The following is an 8992-nucleotide window of genomic DNA, read 5'->3' as shown; positions in this document are numbered from 1 at the left end:
CCGTGCGGACGGCAACGGAGGCAACAGAGGAACAGTTCAGGGGGCCGACCCGGAGGTCGCCGGCACAAGAGTTCATAAGTCAAACGGTCGGGGGGCCGACCAGGTGGGTGGCACAGGTCACAGAGCTGGTCTCGAGGCCGGCCGTGCGGAAGGTAACGGCGGCGACTCAGGCGAAGGCGGTCTGGGGGCCGACCACGATGGCGATGACGTCCGGCTAGAGGCCCAGAAACTGGCCGACGATGCTGAGGTGCTGGATGTACTTTGGACGGGGGTGTAACAATCGCTGGACCAGGCGTGGAGGACGAAGGCTCGGAGGCCGGACCAGGCGTGGCAGAAGCAGAAGCTGATGCTGCAGACGGGGACGAAGGCTCGGAGGCCGGACCAGGCGGGGACGAAGACTCGGGCGAGGCTGGACCACACGGGGACGAAGCAGAAGCTGATGCTGATGCTGCAGGCGGCGTGGATTTTGAGGTTGCAGGCGGTGGAGCCGGTGGTGGCTGAACGGTCTCGCCAGAATCGTCCGCAGACATTAGGATGTCTGGGGGTCCTCCCGGACCCCCAGCTGATGAGGCAGGAGGCTGCACGGGCCCCTCGGACCCTCCAGCGGATACAGGAGGCTGAACGGGCCCCTCGGACCCTCCAGCGGAGGCCAAAACAAAGCCAACAGGCATGAAGTCCTTTGGCTGACATGAGGACAACTGGCGCTGCACCAAGCACTGACTCTGCCCAGGCAATGCTAACATGGTGCAGTTCTTAGGGGGCTGCTTAAACTTCACGGGTCCAGAATCAGCTGACCTAGCCTCTGGGGAAGCCCTGGAGTGGCAAACTGTGCCAACAGCGGCTAAACCATGAAAAGTACCCTGAGTAGAAATTAAGTTACCTCCCTGCATGGAGTGAATGAGCAAAACTGGCGACACAGGAGACTGAGCAGAGAGTGGCTGCTGGGCAGCTAACTGAGCAGAGAGTGGCTGCTGGGCAGCTAGCCGAGCTACTGGAGACACAGGTGAGAGTGGGAGCTGAGCTTCTGGAGACACAGATGAGAGTGGGAGCTGAGCTACTGGAGACACAGATGAGAGTGGGAGCTGAGCTACTGGAGACACAGATGAGAGTGGGAGCTGAGCTACTAATGGTGGTGAAGTAGATGACTGCACGGGAGACTGAACTGAGAGAGTCTGCACTGGCACAGGGAACTGAACTGATGTCTGTAGTAACGGTGGTGGTGAGAGTGGAGTAGGTGGTGGCAACCCGTTCTCACTCCCGACACGTAAAATACTGACGATTTGTCACGTCCCGTAACTTCTCATGCTGACGCTAAAGGTACCCTTCCACGTTTTTATGCGACGCTGTGGGTTGTCAATTCATTCCAATATGAACCCGCGCGCGGCGATAAGAGACGCTTCGAGCAGAGGCTCCAGCCATCCATTTACTCCAATAATAACCCCGTCACGGCGAAACATGACGCCATGAAGCACAATCTAACTGGAGAACCGGGGACCCTCTCTGCGAACGGGTTTTTTCCCCTAATTTAATGCTTTCTTTTAATGACATCGTTAACATTTCTCAACAAAAACACATTAAAGTATCACTGATAATTCAACAATAAAATCGCTTCATGTTCCACATTCCAGACCCCAGTCAGATGGGGTCTGGAATGTGGGGCCTCCCTGCTGCTGCCGAGTCGGGGCAGTCTGCTTCTCTCCACCCCAGGAAAAAGGGTAACACCACCTGGGTCTGGGTGCAGTTTCCCCCTCCAGGGGCAAGGGTACCTAGACCCGGTTTGTAGAGTACGCTTGGGGAGTGTGATTGTGTGTACAGCATCTCTTTATGTCTGTTTCCACGTTGGGTGAGTGTTGAGTAACTGCATATGAGAGCATGAGGGTGGGAATGGATGTTTGTGTCTGTGTGTGCCTGTATGTCTGTGTCTATATGTCAGGTTGGATATCAGACGCCACCTCTCTGGGGACATCTCAGGCCCACCAAGGTTTGGAGGCCTATCTCCCCCACCACCACTTCCCCTGCCAGTGGCGGACTCCCTCAGACATCAGTCCATTGGTGGTTCTTTGTGTCCGGGGGTGGACGTCCAGGTACACACCGGCTCACTCCGTGGTGGCTGCTTGTCGGGGCCTGGAGCCTGGGGCTCTCCTCAGCTCTCTCTGGGATAGTGGTGCGGCTGCCCCTCCGTTGCTCTTCCTTGGTCTCTTGTGTTCTGAGGGCCTCTGGATGTCTGGAGTCTTGATCTCCCTCATACCTGCTTCATGCCCTGGAGGACGGGGCTGTGGCCCCCCCACACCCTCTAGCAGATCATTACATGAAGGAACCTTTTAATACAAGCGCGCTCATGCTCACAGGTGTACACACGGGTGATCACACCCACAAACTACACCCTTTTTGGCTCCTACCTCAAAGCACACTGTGTTCTGTCGATCTTACGTGCTGCACAATAATGTTTAATATTTAGTATTTACAGTTATATTCCCATAGATCATCGTGATGTTGTTTATTATGTTGCTCCTTGTTTTCTTCTGCTTGTTTTCTTTTTTCTTTCTCAACAGGTGATCCAGGTGATCGATATTTGTATTTTTTGTCTGCTTATTTTGTTGGTTTTTGTCTTTTGCCCTTTATCTCCGTCCCTCTTCCCCGCTGTTTTTCTTTCCCTCTTTCTTTCTCCCCTTTCTTTTCCCCAGTCAAATCTTTCCTGTATTTAGCAAGTGAAAATAAAATAAAATAAACAATAAAAGGTGAATCAAATAGACCATTACGGCAAGGCTGGGATGGTCCATTTGGTAAAGTAAATCCGTTGGGCATCTTTCCTCTCCTTTAGACAATAATTCAAGGTTCAAGGGTTCAAGGTTCAAGGTTCTTTATTTGTCACATGCATAGTTATACAAGTATAACACACAGTGAAATGTAGCCTGACACGCTCCTCGACATGTGCAAAAATTGGGGGGGGGGGGGGGGGTGTAGAGGAAGAACATTATATATATATATATATACAGACATATAGTATATACACTGGGTGAACGTGCAGTAGTAGCAGCAAGCAGGTGAATTCTGTATATTAATATGAATAGACATCTGACTATTTTACAGGATAGACAATATAAACATATTTAAAATTAAAGGAATTGAAATGTACATTGTGCCTGGGTTTAGTGTCTGGAAGAGTCCTGTCTCAGTCAATTATAGATGATGTGAGAGGGCGGGTGTGTGTGTTTAGGGCACGGATGGCTTGGGGATAGAAGCTCCTCTTGAGTCTCTCTGTCCTTGCCCGGAAGATGCGGAACCTTCTACCAGATTGCAGAAGTTGGAACAGTTTGTTGCCAGGATGGGACGGGTCCTTCAGTATCTGCGCTGCTCTAGTCCGGCATCTCCTGGTGTAGGTGTCCTGAAGCGGGGGGAGAGCAATCCTGCAGCAGCGTTCTGCTGTACGGATCACTCTCTGGAGAGCTTTTTGGTCCTTCACACAGCTGTTCCCAAACCACGATGTCATGTTCTGTGTGAGGATGCTCTCCACAGCGCCTGTATAGAAAATCCTGAGGATCTTTGGAGAGACCCTGAACTTCCTCAGTTGTCGTAGGTGATACAGGCGCTGCCTAGCCTTTTTGGTCTGGACCTGAATGTGGGCAGCCCATGTCAGGTCTGAGGAGATGTGGACACCAAGATACTTGAAGGACTGCACCCTCTCCACTGGAGCTCCATTGATGATGATGGGCTTGTAGTCTCTGTGCTGACCCCTTCTGAAGTCCACCACCAGCTCCTTGGTCTTGCTGACGTTCAGCTGGAGGTGGTTGTCCTGGCACCACGATGCCAGATTCTTCACTTCATCCATGTAGGCCGCCTCATCGTTGTTGGAGATGGCACCCAACACCACTGTGTCGTCAGCAAACTTCACAATGGTGTTGGAGCCATGGGTGGCCACACAGTCTGAAGTGTAGAGGGAGTAGAGCAGTGGCGAGGGGACACATCCCTGAGGTGCTCCTGTGTTGATGGTGATGCTGTTGGAGAAGCACCTGCCCACCCTCACCACCTGAGTTCTGCCAGTGAGGAAGTCCAACACCCACTCACACAGACGGCTGTTAAGTCCCAGATCCCTCAGCTTTGTGAACAGTCTGCAGGGCACTATTGTGTTAAACGCTGAACTGTAATCAACAAACAGCATTCTCACATAGTTACCCTGTTTCTTGTCCACGTGGCTGAGAGTGGTGTGTAGGACGTGGGCGATGGCATCCTCTGTGGATCTGTTGGATCTGTAGGCGAACTGCAGCGGATCTGTGGTGTCTGGGATGGAGACACCACAATTCTGATGGCAAAAGAACCAAACCTAGACTCGATGAACACAGGAACACAAGACCTCTTCAAAATAAAACGGGAAACATAAGACGCAGACATGACAACCTGAACTTGACAACGTAAGACACAGACACGAAACACATGAAGGGCAAGGGAGACGTAACAGGGGTGGAAGACACAAGGGGAATCTAATAACAAAGAACTAGAACAACCTAGGCATGATAAAAAATGAACTTCGAAAACCTGAAGGGCTTAAACATAAACTAAAACTCAAAACACTGGGTCAAAAGACCCAGGATCGTGACACAAACGGGTATTATGTTGTTGTGGTATTATGCTGTATTGCCCACTTACAGGGTCATCCTGTTTGTGAAGCAGATCGCTGATTCACATTGAGGTCCAGTATGCTGGATCTTCTAATTTCAACTGCTGAAATGAATTAAATCTTTTAAAAGGTAGTCATTGTCCTGTACTTCCCGAAAGAAAGAAAAAACAAACATTAACCCTTTAAAGCCGGTCGGAGCAGGCACGCTCCGTTTTGCATAACTATTTTTAAATCCAGATAGCACTGCAACTATGTAAGCTAGCGCAAAAAATTTTTTTGCATATGAAACCAGAGGAGTTGTACTTACACCTTATGTCATCAGCTTTTCCTAGGTCACAGTTTCCTTCCACATATAGCTTTGCAAAAATTGCATAAAAAGCACTTGCCGCAACAAAAACATAATATTCCAGAAACACGCTTTGCCGATCCGATCAGCTGTTCGTAACACTTCCTACGTTGGAATAGACGTCAGCGCAAACTATCGCATGTCCACCATGACCTGCCCGAAACCGGAAGTGACGTCATTTTCGCGGAAATGTAGTTTTTAACCATCAGGGCCTCATGAGCCTATACTAGTGTTTTTAAAAGTTATGTTTGACTTTATAACTTTCTGTGTTGTTTCTGGGATGCTGAGGACTCATATTGCTGCATATGCTGTTTTTTTTGCAAATTTGCATTATAATATTTATTTTCGTTTTTCCCTCTGTATATAAAAATTGGTGTATTTCAAAAATAAAACTATGAAGACACAAAAATAAATTTCCTGTGGTGTAAAAACTATTTTGTGCAACTTTTTTGTATTTACAGTTTTGAGGGATAAGCCTCTTAAATTTCTCTAACTAGAAATATATGTTAAAAAAACCCAAAATGATTTTCAATTTTTTTGTAGTTTATTGCACTTTTTTGCAATTTATGTAATTACTATGCACTTAATTCATACATATTATTATGATTTAGGCTGTAATGGTTGTATTGATGTATAGCAATTTGAAATGCTCCCAAAAATGGCTCCACACCATGTAAAAATATAATATAAGCTCTGGCGGACTTGGTTCTATGGTAGGTCTTAAAGGGTTAACAGAGGTCAGGTTGCCCAGGTGTTTGGCCTGGTCTATCAGAACTTCTGAGGGCAGCTGTGGATCATCCAGCAGGGGGCAGCCTTGTAGCTAACGGAATATGAATGTGAGTGAATGTTAGATAACCAGCACTTATATAGAAATAAAATCTTAGAAAAAGTGCGTGTGTGAATGGGTGAATGAGGCAAGTTGTGTAACTTGCCTCATTCACCCACTCTACTCTATCTGAGTAATCAGAAAAGTGCTATATACAATATAAGAACCAGTCTGTTTATTATTTACACAAATATGAAAGATCAAAGCTGAATCTCTCTCTATTCCACTTTTCTCAAAACCTGCCATGATGTTGAGAGAAGAGTAAGGATGCTAGCATAGCTGAAGATTGAGGTGATGTTAGGAGTCACCTTTTAAGCTAATGTCAATTGGTAGGCCCATGAACCCGCTATACAGGAAGTCTGGTTCAGCTCCTTGTAGAAGAAGTTCGAATCCCTGATCCTATGAGTCGATGTGGGTGGGAGGTCTCACACAGCCTGACTGCCTTGACATCTGCGTTTTTTCCCTTGCTCACCCTGATACGAAGAAACCTGAGTAGTCTCGCGGGTCAAATCGTATCAGTCACACCTACGATGGAAGCTCCCCTGTTGATCATGGCACTTTGTTTTTTATCTGACTTGGTTTCAGAGCCTGGACAGCAGGCCCCAAAGAAAGATGTTACTTGGAAAGGCTAGAGCAACCTATTTGGATTAATATAGATTAATAGTCATATTCATATATATATATTGTTTCATAAAAGGTTAAAAAAATCAATGTTCATTATTTAGACTTTTTTTTCTAGAAGATTGTATTAAAACAATTTAGAGCAAAGCAAAAGCAAAACTGATTTTAGAAAAGGATAATAAAATCACATCAATTCTACTTATTTATTTAATCCACTCTAAGCTAATGCTGATTTTGTTCTTTGGAGGGAGAGAAATTGGTGGTGATATGGAAGAAAATGTTTTCCACCTCAGTGCTCTGTGGAAATAATCTGGAAAGCAGGATTCCTTGATAGATCGCACATCTTCTCAAACTTACCACCAGCATGTCAATACTGTCAGATGGATTTCAACATATTAAAGGTCTAATGGTCCACACGAGAGTGTTAATTAACCTTTTTGAGTACGTAACTGATTTAGGTTAACCCAATCCTGGATTGAAATTTACACTGTGTACTCAATAATTATCTATATTTTTTGCGTTTCTTCTAATTCATTCTAAAAAGCAGGAATTTTCCTGTTCTGAACTTCTAGAAATTTCTTTTTGGAAATAAACATTTACTAAAAAGATGCAATGGTTTTTGAAAAACATTTATTCTGAACTGTGCACCACAATTTCAAAACATTTTTCTGAAAGAATGTAACAGTATACATGTTCTCATTTTCATTAGAATTTTGTTTATCAAAAGGTCTGACATGGTAAATGCAAATAACAGCATTCTCATCACTTATTTCTTCAATACAATATGCATGTCCTTCATTCATCCCTTTGTGGAACTTCAACGCACTTCTGCTCTCCCCCATATTCCATCTTCACAAGCATATCCTGTGCGGAGATCGAATAAAAATTAGTTTGACACTAATTAATGGCACAAATAATCCAGTAAACAATTGCAGCACAGTCAAAAAAAAAAAAAAGGAATCCTCTTTGAGCGATTACTTGTGTAAAGTATTTTCCCAAAAGACAAAGACACAGGCAACAGGTAATACTGAACTAAATGTAAAACCTCAACCTTTTTCATTTTTACCTAAACCTTGTGCACAAAACTGTGGAGGGATCTAAATGCTAACGTAGAATCCAGTCAGGACGTCTGCTACTGCTGTTTGCTCGTTTGTTTTTTTTATGGGCGATCGTTTTCAGGCTTCATTACCATTATACCAACATTTCACATTCTAGACATTGTTTTAGGTGTATTTGACCAAAAGTTTGACTGAAAATTCACATGCAAGCTTTTTTTCAAGGCTGTGGTATTTGCCCGCAAACAATACCTTTCAGCTAGCTAAAACAGAATATTATGCTATCACCGAGCAACACGGCTAATGCCTTTCACACAGCTTTGTCTCAACTCCAAAGAGCCACAGAAGTAAAAGCTCATAATAATAATTGAACCAATCTTTGAAAAAATGACTTACCAAGCATGGCAAACAACTCAAATATGTAGAGCAAAATGTTCTGAAACGGCTTCACTTCAGCTTCGATTGGAGCCGTGCTGGGGGCGGAGTCTGTGAATTTACTCTGTTGGTGTCATAGCGCCTCTAGGAGTTCAGAGTTAAGAGGTCAAGAGTTAATGTTTCCATTGTAACACCTCCAGATTTGACAGAGAAACACTCATTTTTAACACTCGATTTTAACTACTATCATTTTACACCTCAGAGTTACATTAAAAGAATGTGACTCTGCTTAGAGTAAAATTAACTCTACTTTTGCAAGGAGACTATTAACACCAAAACATTTAACACTTTTGAATTTGCTGTGTACTTTTGCTTTTCCACAGGGAAAACCTTCGAAATATCCCCTCTGGATTGTGACAAATTAATGTTCAGATTTTCATTTTCACAAATGAAATTTTAATTGCAGCAATTTTTTTTAAAGCAATGTAGCAGGACAAAAGCAAAAGAAGAATGAAATGATAATAAAAATCAAATAATAATCAAATCACATCAATTACAATTGTCTAACTAATCTACTCTGAGCTAATGCTGACTGATAGGTTTGTAGCATAAACCCATTCGCTGGAATGTTAAGGACAATTTACTACACAGCAAAAACAAGACACAAGTAGGCAAAGTTCTTCGTGTTACTCATGCATGAGGGAGAGAACCACGACAAGCGCCGTTCCTTCGCTTGACCCCAGTTGCTCTCGTCCACTCCCCCATAACACTTCTCTTTTATTGAGGTTACATGAATATACATAGGTTCATTAACATAAGACGTCTACATACACACAAAGAGTACCTTGCCTGTGCGTTGTGTAAGTATATGTGTGTGTGTGTGTGTGTGTGGGGGGGGGGGGGGGGGGGGGTCAGTGTGTGACCCCATAAAGACTTCCCTAAACCTGCTGGTCTGGAAGTCCAGCAGTTCATCTAAACAACAGGCACTTAGACTAAAACTGACATAGATACATTTATCCTACCATGAAACAATAAGATAAGGTACGACCTCTCCCATGCTCCCAGGATGTAGGTGTGAATGCCAGAACACTCTGAAATGCACACAAAGCCTTTGCAGACTGCTAAAGATCACACATCCTATCACTACACAATTG

General features: G+C 44.6%; 1 long non-coding RNA gene across 1 annotated transcript; it reads right to left on the bottom strand.

Annotated features, from left to right (window-relative positions):
• Window positions 1-1518: 1518 nt before the first annotated feature.
• On the bottom strand, window positions 1519-8066 carry LOC120735083. Its single transcript, XR_005696170.1, has 3 exons — window positions 8056-8066; window positions 3689-3693; window positions 1519-1608 (listed from the first exon to the last, which is right to left on the bottom strand). It is a non-coding gene; the product is annotated as an uncharacterized LOC120735083 (long non-coding RNA).
• Window positions 8067-8992: the final 926 nt, after the last annotated feature.

The sequence above is a fragment of the Simochromis diagramma genome, unplaced genomic scaffold (genome assembly GCF_900408965.1).
Source record: "Simochromis diagramma unplaced genomic scaffold, fSimDia1.1 OVJJ01000747.1, whole genome shotgun sequence".
Lineage (NCBI taxonomy): Eukaryota > Metazoa > Chordata > Actinopteri > Cichliformes > Cichlidae > Simochromis > Simochromis diagramma.
Note: the sequence above shows the minus strand (reverse complement) of the source record. Positions and strands in the feature narration are given on the sequence as shown.